Here is a 15209-nt window from a genome sequence, read left to right as displayed (position 1 = left end):
TGCATTGTAAATTTTGGTCAATGACATGAGACAAAGTATATGTGAACTGCTGTATGAAAAGTGAATTTACTCTGTAAATCTTCACCCAAATAAAAATAAAATAAAATAAAAAAACCACACACACACACACACACAAAAAAAAACATTGATGTATGAGTGGATAGATGGGTGACAGGCTGAACTACTAGGTATGTCTGTGCAAGGGGGAGTGTGCCTAAGACCATGTATAGTGTTGGCAAACAATGTTTCTACCAGTGTATTTGTATGTTATGTAAGAATTCCCAGGTATATAGTAGAGCTGACAAGGGACAAGGTTGTAGTCACTTCTTGGCCACAGCTAGCTACCCAGAAGGAGCGAGTAGTTGGACCTATGGGCTTGGGACCATAGTTGCAGGGGACATCAAGCTCAATTGGCATAACATACTACACAAAAACATTGTTCTACTTCCTAGTTTGATGAGAAGCAACTGGGCTTGGAAGCTTGCAAGCGGCCATCTAGATGCAACGATGGGTCCCTCCTTGTCCAGAGAAAACAAGAATGAAGAAAACCAAAGACACATGGAAACAATTAGTTTAAGCAACTGGTATACCATGTGATTCTCAGCCTGTGGGACTATGAGACCAGAGTAACTGGATGGTGCCTGGCTGCCACTGTCAACCACTTGGAGGGGGATCTACGTAAGAGATCCTGGATAGAGTAGGAGAGCAATGTGGAATAAAGCTCAAGGTCATTAAAAAATAAGGGGGGGGGGGACCAGATTTGCTTGTCTGATGGAGCCTGATGGAACCCCTGAGACTATGGCCCCTAGCTGCCCTTCAGGTCTGGAATTGAACTCACTCCTGTGGCTTCTAGCCAAACAAAAGACAGGCATATGAGCTAAACATTTACATTAGGTAGATACACTCCTTGGAGAGATTAGTCATGGGAGAACATAAGGGCTGTGTATGCACAGGGAGACAGCTCAGGGGGCAGGAGTACATGGGAGGGAAGGACACAGGGCAGAGGTAACTATGAGAAGGAAGTGGAAAGAGAGCTGTTGCATTGTGGGAAATTGTAATCAATGTCTTGAGACAAAGTGTATGTGAGCTGCTGGGTGGAAAGTGAATTTGCTCTGTAAACTTTCACTGAAATCGTAATCAAAATTAAAAATAAAAAAAGATGCAATTAGGGAAAAAAAAAAAAAAAGATTGTTGTTAGTTGCTGTTTAGTCCATCCTGACTCATGGTGACCCATGTGTGAAGAGCAGAATTGCTATGACCAGAGTAGAAAAGCTATGACCATTCGGAAGATTGCCAGTTCTGTTTGCTGAGGTGCCTCTGGGTGGGTTTAAATGTCTAACTGTCCAGCTAGTAGCTGAATGCCTAACTCTTTATACCACCAGGAACTCACTGCTAAGGTTACAGCCAAGAAAACTGTATGCAGCCGTTCCATTCTGTAATACAGGGTCGCCATGAGATGGAATCAACTGGACTCCAACTCACAACAAGAAAGAGATTTATTGACATATTAAAAGTTAGAGAATGGATTCATGGCCGTTAGATTTCTCTCTGAAACCAGGCCTTTGAACCATTCATTCCAGTTCAGTGCTTTGCTGAGAATTTCTGTTTCTATCTGGGATATACTGAATCTCGGAGTAGAATAGTCTCTTTTACTTTTGGCAGCAGGGAAAAGCTTTTTCCCTTAACTTTCCATTTTTTTATTTTTTTTATTTTTCCATCCTTACAAATGATTCTTAAACCCCCAACAGTTTTAGCAAGATTAGAACAGACAAAATAAAATGTGGGGTTATTTTACTTTTTAAGTTCAGTTTTTTAAAATAATTATTATTACAAAGGTAACACAATTTATCATGAATTGGAGAACATAAAGAAAATTATAAGGAAATTTCAAACTACTCTTTGAGGTTCACCCTAAAAGGATGAAGTAAATTTGGGACAGCTTGGAAATTATGTAAATATCCTATTATAATTAACAATCAACTCTTTTGTATTTTTCCATCATCAAAATCAGCCAGTATAATTTAATAAAATGGATACCAAATGAAATGTTATATCTAGACTAATTTTGAGAGAACCAAAGGAAGCTATTATAATTAACATTAACTTTCTAATCACCACTCCTGCATAACACTTTGATTTATACAGCAAAATACCAGTGAATGGGAGGTGCAAGGAGAAAGATGTCACAAAAGAAAGGGCAGCCAAAGAAGCAGAGGTGTCAAATAAACAAAAATCGAGGCTTAAATAGGGAGAGCCTCTATACTACAAGTCAGGGGACACGACATGGGCCAACAATACTGGGAGGGATCTCTTTTAACAAGGAGACCTCTCTGAGCATAAGACCTAGCATCTCAAGAATTGGGGAAAGGGCTTTTCTTTCTTAGAGACCAGCATAAACCAGGCTAGAAAAACAAAACAACTTTGTGTGGGGAAATGGGATGAGAGGGTGCCAAAGGGGCAAGGAAGCCACATCTTCTGATCTCCTCTGACCCCACAGGAGGAAGACAGAATCACCATCAGTAGCCCAAGGCCTATTCCTGTGAAGCCAGACATGTTACCTCCCTCCAGGCCTTTCACCAGCCCTGATATTGACTATTTCTCCCACAGCACCCACCACCTCTCTGCTGGGTTCGATAATTTGCTGCAGTGGCCACACAGAACTCACAGATTATGGGGTATATTAGGGAAGCACCAGGCTATAATTCAAAGTCAGGAACAATGCTCAGTCTCTCTCAGCCAACAGTCTCCCTCAGTCTCTCTCCCAGCAGTGCGTGTCTCTCAGCATCTCTCTCTCAGCAGCATGTGTCTCTCAGGAGTGCATATCTCTCAGCAGATCATCTTTCTCAGCCAGCAGTCAGAGTCAGAAAGACTTCTTCTGCCTCTAGGAGGGCTCCTTTTGAGCCTGGCACAGTGACCACTAACCACTCCCAACATCAGAATTCTATGCACCTGAGAGAGAGCGAACTTCCCAGAAAATTAGTTTGTGCTGCTACTAATGGAAATACCCCAGGTGGATAACTTTAACAATCAGGAGCCATTCAGTTGCTCATGGCAAATTCCACCCCAGAGTTTACAAAGACTTATGGCCAGAAAAGCCACATTATGGAATTTACTATACCACAGAGGGTGATGTGATCACATAGTGAACCAGACAAGACTCTATGCTGAAGCCAGCCTATTCTCCAGGTCATTGTTGTGTTCATTTGAGTCCAACTCATAGTGAGCCCATGTGACAAAGTAGAGCTGCCCTGTAGGGTTTCCCAGTCTATAATCTTCATGGGATCAGGCTTTTTTCTTCTGTGGAATGAATGCCTGTTGGGTTCAAACCTCACATCTTTCGGTTAGCGGCTGAGTACTTTACCACTGTGCCAGAAAGGGTCCTGAAGGAGGGGTTGTGTGTTGGCTCTGGCTGAAGGTGGGCCAAAGTTCAGGGACCTGGAGAAGGAGAGAAGTGGAATCCAGGTTTGGTGGACAAGCATTTTGGTCTGATGGATCAGTGGGGACAAGCAGTTCAGTTGCTCATTTATGAATCAAGGCCTGGGAATTTGGAGGGTCTGTGTCTGGCCTAAGGAGCTCTGGTGAGGCAGTGGTCAAAGCATTTGGCTGCTAACCAAAAGGTCAAAGTTCCAACCAACTATCCACTCTGCATGAGAAAGATGAGGCCATCTGCTTCTGTAAAGATTTATAGCCTTAGAAACCGTATGGGACAGTTCTACTCTGTCCTATGAAGTTGCTGTAAGTTGGAATTGACTCATGACAGTGGGTTTGGTTTTTGGTTTGATGTCTGGCCTTGTAGTTAAACAAGGGGCATCCGTGAGTCTTATCTAAGTCACATGGGGAAGAGTGGCTGTTTGCAGTAAGCCCTTTTCAGGAACGCAAAGGGTGAGGGGATTTCTTTAACCATTGCTGTCTTCCAGGATCACAGGATTCAACATTGTCAGAAGTTACAGCTTTTCTCTCTCGTTCCTCTTCTCAGAGATTCTGTTCAGCATCCTTTGCCCTCCCCCGAAATGTCCATCCCTCCTGCCTCAGTTTAACTTCTCTCTGACTCATCCTTTTACCTCTGAGAGAATGATCTTTCCATCTTGGCAAATTAGGTTATTCAACATTTCTTCTTCCTCTTCCTACTTGTTTGTTCAACAGATGTTTACTGAGCACCTATTATGTGCCAGGCACTCGGCTGGGAGCTGGGGATTTACTAATAAACAAGGCAGTGTGAACCCACAAACAGGCCTCCTCTCACTCTCCTCCTTCTCGCCTGCCTCCACTTCCGTCCTTTCCCTAGCTTCACTCCTGGGGCTCAATCCTGAGACCTTTAGAGCTTGATTTCATCTTTATACTCCTAGGGCCCAGCACAGTATCTGACCCATATCTGATACATACTTCTTGAATGAATGAATGAATGATTTTTTAATTCTCCTTTATTGAAATTACTTTATCAGAGCCTGGATGCCAGAGTTGTTGCAAAAAGGATTCAAAAGCTGCTTGGAATATTTCCATTTTTATCTATGTTATATTTTCTGCTGATGAAAACAGGAGTCAATGTAATAATAAAGTCTTTACAGAAATAGAATAGAAAATGAAGCTCCTCCCTATCCCCAATCTCTAGAGGTACAGGCAGCGTGTAATTGGATGTGTATTCTTCCTGCTTGTTTTTCTCTTTGTATGTAGCTACAGCCATCTATACAACTACATATGTGTATTTATATCCTATATATAATTAAAAAACCCAAACAGGATATAGTAGCCTAATGAATCTTCCACTGCTTTTTTTCCATTTGATACTCATTTTGGATTGGAATGTGATGAATTATCTCTAAATTCCTTTCCAAGTGTAAATAGTAAGCTTCTGAATCGAAGCCAGAAACTCACTTATTTTTATTAACCGATTTTAATTATTACGAAAGAATACATATACATAGTAAGTGATTTAACAATGCAGATGGACATGAAATGACAAGTAAAAGCTTCCCTCGTCTTTGTAATTTGTTCCACTCCCCAAAAGTAACCATTCTGAACAGTGTTCTTTGCATCCTTTCAGAAATTTCCTGGGCAAACACACACACACATACACATACACACACATACACATACACACACACATATAAATACACACTAGGAAACTCACTTTTTTTTTCTTCACTTGTTAAATAATTAAATGGAAAGAATTCCAAATGACTCTGGTAAATTTTTCTTATAGAAGTCCCTGGGGGATCAATAAACTCATTGGCAAATATGGCAGGGCTTCCTGGGTGGTGCTGGGTTAACACACTTGGCTGCTAATTCAGTGATTAGAAGTTCAAGTCCATACAGTGGTGCCTCAGAAGAAAGGCCTGGTGATCTACTTCCAAAACTCTCAGTCCTGAAAATCCCCTGGAGCCTAGTTCTACCCTGACACATCCTGTTGTTGTTCGGTGCCGCTGAGTCAGGCTCATAGTGACGCCACGTAAACAGAATGAGGTGCTGCCGGGTCCTGTGCCAACCTCATGGTTGTTACCCTGATTTGGAGTTGATTGTATGGCAACTGAATTGGTTTTGTTTTTGCCATGACAGAAACTCAATACAAGCCATTCTCTTCTTCTTCTGTAATAAGAGTTGTATCAGATTTTAGCTGGACAGGCTTTCCAGAAGTTAAAACTACATTTCCCAGTCTCCTTTGTAAATAAGGTGTGTTCATGTGACTACATTTTGTCCAATGGGCTATGAGTGGAAGAGACGTGGACAATTTCCAGGTTATGCCTTGCTGTTTTTATGTGCTGTTGAGTCGGACCTGACTCATAATGATCCCTTCTTAGGTTTCCGAGGCAGTATCACTATGGAAGTAGATTGCCCAATCTTCCTTCCGAGGAGTGGCTGGTGGGTTTGAACCGCCAGCCTTCTAGTTAGCAGTCAAGTGCCTTAGGCACTATGCTACCAGAGCTCCCAGGTTATGCCTTAGAGCAGGATGTATTCCTTCCTTTTGTCATTTCCCCCCTTTTATGGGTTGAAATGTGAACCCTGGACATGGCAACAAGGAGAACACCTTAGAGATGAACACTGTAAGATTAAAGGATACTGGGCTTTTGACAGCTTTGCAAAGCAGAACAACCAAAACCACTCGGCCTCTTGGGAAACAAAAGTGTTGTTTTATCTTTGCTCTTGTAGGCCATTGTTATTGGGGTGGGGACGTGTCTCTGCGACACACAGGTGAGCATCTGTACTCACTGTATTATTACAAGATATTATTTTCTTGTCCAAAGGCCAAGTTTCTGATTCTAAGGAAACATCAGGAATCAATTAAGAATGTTTTACCATGATGGTTGAAAGTATCTTGGGAAAATGAATTCCAAAGGCAGTCCCTTGGAGACAGGTGGTGCAAGGAAAGAAGTGTGACCAGCAAGAGGCGGGGATAGAGAGTCAGAAAACACGGACAGAGGGACAGGAGTCCCTCCGAGTTCCGGGAGTGAGAAGCTCTGGTGGGAGGAGCCGCTGAGGGCTGTGCAGGACCCAAGAGCGTGGACGCGTTTATCACTGAGAGATTAAATGATGCAGTGCGTCATGTATGGATGGTTCTTGTTGCTTCCTGACATCAGTGATTTCTATCCAGGGCCCTCCCTGACGGGTGGCATAGTCTGCTGGAAAGAGCTGAGCTGGAAGGTGTGAACACCAGGCTCTGTGTTTGCAAAGCAACAGTTCCTTCATCTTTTAAATGGAGCTGATATTACTGGGGAAAGAAAACGAGTGCGAGGGTCATGAAAATCAAAATTACTATTTAGAGAATGAGTGAAGCTTTGTCATGATTAATCTCATCCCTCCTTCAGACATTTAGGAGTTTTGCTTTTGGGCTCGTTGCAGCAGCCTCATTCATTCTCTCATCCTGAAGGTCACTCAGATGCTAGGCAACCACGCACTCCATCAGCTCTGCCTGCTCTTGATCCCGTCCTCGTGCACAGCTCTCACTCTGAATTTTCCCTGCTCCTGAGCCAAAGAAAAACCCTCCCTGGCTCCAAGGGTGGCAACTTGCTGCAGCTCTGCTGGAACCTTGGCCTTCAGGGAGGTAGGTCCACAAGGAGACAGTGTAGACCACCTGGATCACTAGATGGGCCGGCCTGGGGCCCAGCTGGGTGGAAGCAAAGCCTTTCTCCGACCAGTCTTGCCCTTGCAGATGTGAACCCTCTGAGTGGAGTCAAAGTTCAGCCTGCATCCCCCATTGAAGACAGATAAGTAAACATGATAACTCAGTTCCTTAAGAACTGAATAGGATGAAAGGTCAATTACACATTCTTTCCATGCTATCCCCCTAGAAACAGGTGAAGAATACCTTAATGTGTCTCAGGAGACAACTTGAAAATTAACCTGGGCCCGAGTACACGCGCAGTGAGACAAACAGGAACAAAGTTGCTGAGAACTGACATTCTCCCCTCTGCCCAAGCCTCTATCAGCTGATGACAGGAAGCCGGTGTAACTCGTCTGGTGAGCAAGGGCACTGCATTAAAAATCGACTGTCCCTTTAAACCGAGGTGAAGGAACCCTCAGCCAATCCTCAGTTAATTCACCCCCAAATTCCTGAAGTTTTTATGAATATGTATAACCCCCTTCTCCTGAAGCTTACAAAACTGTATCCCGACCCCCATTCGGGGAGTCAGATCTGGGTGCTGGCCACTGTCTCCTTGCATTGCCACTTTGCAATAAATAGTTTTCTTTCCTCTTAATCACTCTGTGTGTAAACTGTTTTGACCTGACTGCACATTGGGCAGTCTGACTTCAGATGCAGGAGACTGTAGGGTTTAGGGGCAAGTACAGTATTCCTTACCATCTGATTTTGGGTTGTTAGGAGCTCTGGTAGCATAGTGGCTAAAGGCACTTGACTGCTAACCAGAAGGCTGGCGGTTCAAACCCACCAGCCACTCCTCAGAAGGAAGATGAGGCATCTACTTCCGTAGTGATACTGTCTCAGAAACCCAAGGAGGGGTTGCTATGAGTTGAGTCCGACTCGATGGCACATAACAACAACAAGTGATTGGATAGAGAGGGATATCAATAATCTGATGTCAGACAAGCCTGAGAATGTACTCATTTTAACTGAGCCTGAGCTTCTTCATGTGTAAATGAGGACAGTGCCTGCCTGAAGGAGCTATTGCAATGGGATGATGCATGTGAAAGGCCTGGGGAATTTTCAGTGAATGCTGACTGTGCTTTTCCAGCTACCAGTTCTGTGCTGTGCTTGCACGGGGCCAGCCTGAGAGGGAAGTTGGGGCCAGGGTTCATGAGCAGCACATAGCAGTGGAAGAAGCTGATATGTGCTGAGGCTCTTTAAGGACTGCGGGCCTGCTTCTTTTGTGTCCTTGCAGTCATCTGCACAGGACTCCATGAGCCCCTGGCTTTGGCAGACAGCTCTCCATGGGCCTCTAACATCTGTATGCAACACAGCACTGATTGCTCTTTGTTTGGACTTTGCAAGGATGTTTGTATAACCAACAGCTTTGGAAGATAGAGATAGTGTTGCCGGGAACTCTGGGTTCTGCTCAACGTGACTCCATCCAAAGCCAGAAAGACAGAGACTGAGTAGGGGAGTGAGAAAGACAGCTTTATTTTGTTGGCCAAGAAAAGAAGACAGCTGGGGCTAGTGCCTACCAAGACTGCTTTGGGAGGGGGTTTTTATAGGGAAGCAGTTTTTATAGGGTTTACAAACAGGAAATCATACAACGACATCATTACATTCTTAAACATGCTATGCAGACACACTGCTACTGATTACATCACACATACATGCATGATCAGAAAACAGCAGCCAAACACCACCCAGAGGTGGATGCATGAGGCTCCTAACGGGCTAAAATTAACTACGAGTCCCACAGATGAGCTTGAACTGGCCGCTAGAAGGCTGGTGACCAGGAGAAGTGGGTACTGCGTCTCACAGCTGGCAGGTCAGCCCAGATCAGGCCAAAGAAGGAAATGGTGCGGTTGACCACTGCCTCAGGAGTGTCTCCCTCCAGAACAAAGGGCAGCCATCACTGTCCAATATAATTAAGATAATGCCTCCCTCTGCAGCCAAGGGAAGACTTGCTCACTGCTCATTATGAAGATTCAGCCCTGTGAGCTCAGGGTTCCTTTCCTATATGGCAAGCCACCGTGTGTGTGTTGTGTGTTCGTGCGCGTGTGCGTGCATGTGTGTGCACTTATCATTTGACCCTCTCTGTGCTGCCCCGGGAAACTGGGGCTTGAGGAACTGGTCTGAAAACTGAGTACTCTGCCTACTGCTTTTACTATGAGAAGAAACGGTCTTTTGTCAGATCCCGGAGTCTTGGGTCTTTTACCTACTTCTAGTAAAACCGTGGCAAGCTAACTTGTTGCCATACAATTAGGGTAGTAATCCCAGACACTTCACAGTTCTTGACAGTGTCCTGGTCAGTCATCCTGCCATCATAATAGAGAGATGAGAAGGAGGTCTTCTTCCTAGGGTCTTGGGTCTGCATGAACAATTAATGTTGGAGACCAAGAGAGAAAAGATCAAAAGACATGAGTGCAAGGCACGTGTTCAACAGCAACAAGAGAAGGCAAGGCCTCTCTCGTGGTTGAATGCTTACTTGGCAGAATATTACGTATCAAGAGTGAATGTTATTCCAGTAATCCATGTTTGCTGTTTTGTTGGAACGTTTTGGGCCTTGGGTCACGGTGCCCTAGTAAACATTTATTGTTTTACGTTCACTGTTCCTGTAGAAGCTTTTAATGATTGTTTCAATGATCTTGGGCATATAGAGGAGTAAAACTTTAACTATGTAGAAAACAGTTGATTGTGTGGATCCCAAGAAGAATGATATAATCATGTGTAAACGTATAAATGAAGCAGAACAAAGGCATCAGGGGTCGCTCTGGCGTAATACGTGGAGTGTCTGCCTGGCCCCCGTTCCCTTAATCCTGTGATCCTTTCGTGTTGCTCTGTTTCATGACCTGTGCTGCCGTGCTGGACGCAGCAAATCAAAGCAGTTTTTTTTGGATGCTACAACATTCTGAACTCAAACCTTTAGGGCTCAATCACACCCTTACCCTTCGCCCTAGTTTCAGGACCCCCCTCCCAATAGTGGTCTAAACACCATTTGGTCTCAAGTGAAATACCTTTGGACACTCCCACCATTTTCCCCTTTTGGTCTTTGATAATATCTTTGAGAACTTGAGTTCCTTCCCCACTAGGCACAAACTTTAAATTTAACTAGGCCACCTGGGCCGGGCCAGCACGGCTAACTGCTTAAGCCCACCCTGAAACCCCAATAGAGGCAGCGGCCCACAGTTCCTTGCTGTCTCTCTGGCTCTCCCGTTGCAGTTGCCCTGTGTCCAGTCTTACTTCTAGTGTCTCTGCCAGTGTGCTGTGTACCCAAAGGCATATCTTTGGAAAGTAGCCCCTATGGCAATTACTTTTAAATGGCTTGAAAGCTCTCTCTGAGCTGGGTGTGAAAACTGCAGTGGCCAACAGAAACTGCTCGTTGGCAAACCCCCCTTCAAATGCACCCAGGGAACCTGCCATACCCTCCAAATCCCGAATCCGCCTCTGTCTGGATCCCTCTGGGAACTGTGAGTATAATAAACCTGGTTACTTACATGGCCTCCCTCACTCCTGTCACTGGACTGACTATCCAACAACCTCGTTAGAACAGGGTCAGTGACAGGATCTTCCCAGAAGACCCCTGCATTCTGCCTGAGGGCTTGCAATTCCGTCTGCAGAGAAAGCATTTTGGGAACAATCCAAAATCAAAAACCAAACTCACCGCCATAGCGAACCTCATTGGGTTTCCCAGGTGGTAATCTTTAAGCAAGTCGATTGCCCCATCTTCTGTCCACAGAGCAGCTGGTGGGTTTGAACACCAACCTTCTGGTTAGCAGTTGAATGCCTTAGGCACCGCGCCACCAGAGCTTCTTTCGGAAGCCATCAGTGAGGGAGATAATAAGAGATCACATGGGATTATATGTCAGGTTTCACCTTTTGCATAGAATAATGTTCCCTGAAATCCACCTAAATTTTTACTTTTGCCCTATCTATCTACCATCTCCATAATCATTTTTATATTATTATTAATTGGCTTGCCATTTTTTACTTAGCTTATACTTTTAGAGAGGAACTTTCTGTGAGTATGATAAACAGGAAATCCAAAATTGCTTGCTGTTTTTGGAAGACAACTTTGCAAATAAATACAATGAAAACAAAAACGATGTCATCAAACACTACGTTCGGATACAGTTGCCCGCTGAAGACCTTGGCACTGTTCTTTCTCTTCCAGAGGGAGACTAGCCAGGCGTAGAAGGGTAGTGAAGACGGGTTGTCACCTAACAGACTTTCTCCCTGATGTGGTGAGCAAAACGGAGAGAAAGGTGAACAAGGAGGACCTTCTTGACCACGGGATGCAAGATCATCTCATGCCATGGGAAGTTGCTACCCCACTTGTCCAAGTGCCACAAAGGTTTATGGGCCACACTTTGGGAAGTGCTGGCCTGGAGGGATGTTTGGCTCAAGAGCCTTTTGCCCTCAGGGTACTCTTTCTTGCTTCCACCTCATTGGCTGCCTGCCTCTGGTTTCTGCCTTCCTCAGAGCAGGCAGAGGGAGCTTTCTGGAACTCCAGTCTGAATGTATCCCTCCGCTGCTCAGACCTGTTCATGACCCCAATTGCTGTTAGGTTAACTTCCAGGCTCTTTAACCAGTGGTCATGGTTGTCCACAATCTGGGCTATTGCCCAACACTTGTCCCACTTTCCAGTCTAATGGTTCTGTTACCGGAAAAGGGGTCCTTGGACCCCAAGTCAAGATCCTTGCCTTCTACTGACAGAGAATTGAACAGGAGAGGCAAAATGTCTGCACAAGCCAACGTTCGTTAAAGAGAAAGGGGAGAGCTCACTAGGGAGAGATGGAGAGGGGCTTCTGCCTGTGAGCCTCCATTCTTCCACCCAGCAAAGGTTTTATAAAGGGTTTCAGGCAGGGGAAGGGGCATCATCTTTATTCATGGAGTGGGTGGGGCTCTGAGGTTCAGATTGTGCCTGTGTGATGTCTCTGGGCCCGGGGTTCTAGCCCCGAAGAGAGATTCTTGCTTTTCCCTGCCTCTGGTGGAAGGTTACTTTGTCGGTGGTGTTGATATTTACTGCGTATGCTCTCCACCTAGTGGGGGCCTGGTGAGGGACTTAGAAAGAAACCGATCCGGAAGATTTATCAGTATTTTACCACTGGCCAAGTTTACCGGGTCTTTGATGCACGGCCTCTTATTTCACCCAAGTGTCTGGCTTGCCAATTGTGAGCAGTTTTCTGGTGCTAGCAGCAAAAACTATGTGATTGTGAGTCAATCTGAAGCCAGAGTTCTAGCAGCCTCCAGGAAAATCTTTAACCAGAAACCTTTTAGTGTCAGTAGTGCTAACAGAACTTTTGTAATTCTAAACACTCCTTAGGGCCTTTATCTGCCCTCCAGTCTCAGCAGGTATCAAGGAACTTCCTCCGAACTCAGCACGCATCACAAAAGCCATCAGGATTCAGCACGTATCAGAGATTTGCTCAACTCCTGAAAGTCTCCCACATATCTGAGCCGCATCCTCCCTAGATAATATTTTCCTAAGTGAACTTTGGAGCCGGGGGGAGTTTCTTTACGTCCCCCAACATCTTAGATCACTGCCCTAAATCCCTTAGCAACAACCAATCACCTGTACCCCCTTGCCCCGGTGCTGCCACTCCCCATATTGTTCCATAAATTGGTGAAAGAAACGGGGTACGGGGTCTTTTGCTTAAGCCACTGACCTGGTAAGGGCAAAGACCCTAACTTAAGTTAGCTAATAAACTGTCCTATTGCATTTGCATTGTCGTGGGTTGGCATATTCTTCTCTTCCGAGCATCCCCTTTACAGCCTGGGTACAACATGATGGTCTGTGCGTAGGCTTAAATTCCAGGAACACTGAGTCAGAGGCTGTTTGATTCAGCCAGCCCTGCCTGTCTCAGGTCAGTCACTCATTCCACAAATTATTGAGTGCCGGCTATGGGACAGGCACTGTTCTAGACTCTGGAACTGGGGCCATTCTGTAACTTTCATGGGCCTACGCAATTTTGCCTTCCTAGGGAGCTCTGGTAGCATAGTGCCTAAGGCACTTGACTGCTAACCAGAAGGCTGGCAGTTCAAACCCACCAGCCACTCCTCTGAAGGAAGGTTGGGCAATCCTACTTCTGTAGTGATACTGCCTCGGCAACCCAAGGAGGGGTCGCTATGAGTGGGTTCCTACTCGACGGCACATAACAACAACAACAGCAATAGGCCAACTTCACCCATAAAGTGTTTGTGAGTGTGTGTATTCCATATTATGCAACTGTATCAGTATGAAAACAGGTTAGATTCATTATTATGTATTGATCGTTATCATAAGGAGCCCTAGTGGCACAGTGGTTGAGTACTTGGCTGCTAACCAAAAGGTTAGTCGTTTGAACCCACCAGCCTCTCTGTAGGAGAAAGATGTGGCAGTCTACTTCCATAAAGATCACAGCCTAGGAAACCCTAGGGGGCAGTTCTACTCTGTCCCACAGACTTACTATGAGTCAAAATGGAGTTGATGACAATGGGTTTAACTGTTGTCATATTAACTGGTTTCTTCTGTTCAGATAAATTAATATCAAAACATTTTTTTTTGTGGGTCCCTAAAAATATCGGCACTGTGCCTGCTGTGCCTAATGGAGAAGTCAGCCCTGATTGGAGCACAGAGTGAACACACACCCAGTAGACACACACACACACACACACACAGATACACCTGAAGCTACAGTCTAGTGTAGAGTGTTTCTGGTCTTCTGATTCCTCTGAGTCTTCGCCCCCGCTGCCTACAGCTCCATTTTTCCCTTCTCAGCTTGGTTGACTGTGTTCAAGCGTGCCCTTTTTAGTGTGTGGGATTTGTTCTTGGATATGAGAGTGCTGCCAGTTGGATCAACATTGGGTCATCGTTGCCCATGGAGATGGCTTTTCATAGTAATTCATTAACTTTGATTGACACAGCTAGGAGTTTACTGGCTGATGTGTCTACCTTTTCAGTTTCCCTTGGAATTGTCTTAGAGGTAACTGTAGCCAGGCCAAGCCAGGCCCAGCCAGGCCCAGAGCACAACCCAATGCACCCAGCTTTCCCTCTTCAAGTCTTCAAAACCATGCATTGTAACACTCATCACCCAAGCATGGTCAGGAAGCAATTCTCTGTTGTTTTATCTTGTGCAAAACACTCAGACTAATTTTTGGGGATCAAAAGACTATCAGCCTGAAAACAGGATGCTAGAGAACAAAGGAGAGACCACAACAGCATAAACAAACCCAGCAGACCTCTGCTCAGTGCAGGGATAACGCTGCTGGTGGCTCCAGAGGCCTCTGGAGTAGGAGAGAGCTATAGGGCAGCCCCAGGGGAAGCAGGCTTATAGTCCTGGGTTCCAGAGCCTAGTCATTGTGTACAGAGTGCCTACTATATGCGAGGCACTGTACTAGGCTGGACATGATGTACTGGGCCCGGGGAAGCCTCTCTGGGTGCTGTCTCCCTTTCCTCAGAGGTTACCCACTAGCATCCAGTTGGTTCAGACTCATAGTGACCCTCTAAGACAGAGTGGAACTTTCCCTTAGGGTTTCCAAGGCAATATTCTTTCAGAAGCAGACTACCACATCTTTCTCTTGCAGACTGGCTGGAGGGTTTGAACCACCTACCTTCAGGTTAGCAGCCAAGTACTCAACCACCATACTATCAGAGCTCCTTTCCAGGGAGGTTAACCAAAAAACCAAACCCACCGCCATTGAGTTGGTTCTGACTCATAGAGACCACCACTGGGTTTCCAAGGTGGTACATCTTTAAGGAAGTAGATTGCCCAATCTTCCTTCCAAGGAGTGGCTGGTGGGTTTGAACCGCCAGCCTTCTGGTTAGCAATCAAATGCCTTAGGCACTGTGCCACCAGAACTCCTTTCCTTGGAGGTTGTTGTTGTTGTTGTTACGTACCTTCGAGTCGGACCCAACTCATAGCGACCCCTCCTTGGGTTTCCGAGGCAGTATCACTACGGAAATAGATTGCCCCATCTTCCTTCCGAGGAGGGGCTGGTGGGTTTGAACCACTAGCCTTCTGGTTAGCAGTCAAGTGCCTTAGGCACTATGCTACTAGAGCTCCCTCCTTGGAGGTTAGGTGTCTGATAATGTTTTCACGGCTTCATCTTAACATTTATCATTCTGCTAAGTGACTGTTAACTTATCTGT

Source organism: Orycteropus afer, unplaced genomic scaffold, assembly GCF_000298275.1.
Source record: "Orycteropus afer afer isolate SDZICR_OR568_19922 unplaced genomic scaffold, OryAfe1.0 scaffold00061, whole genome shotgun sequence".
In the NCBI taxonomy this organism is placed as follows: domain Eukaryota; kingdom Metazoa; phylum Chordata; class Mammalia; order Tubulidentata; family Orycteropodidae; genus Orycteropus; species Orycteropus afer.
The sequence above is the reverse complement of the archived record's forward strand: the minus strand, read 5'-3'. Positions refer to the sequence as shown.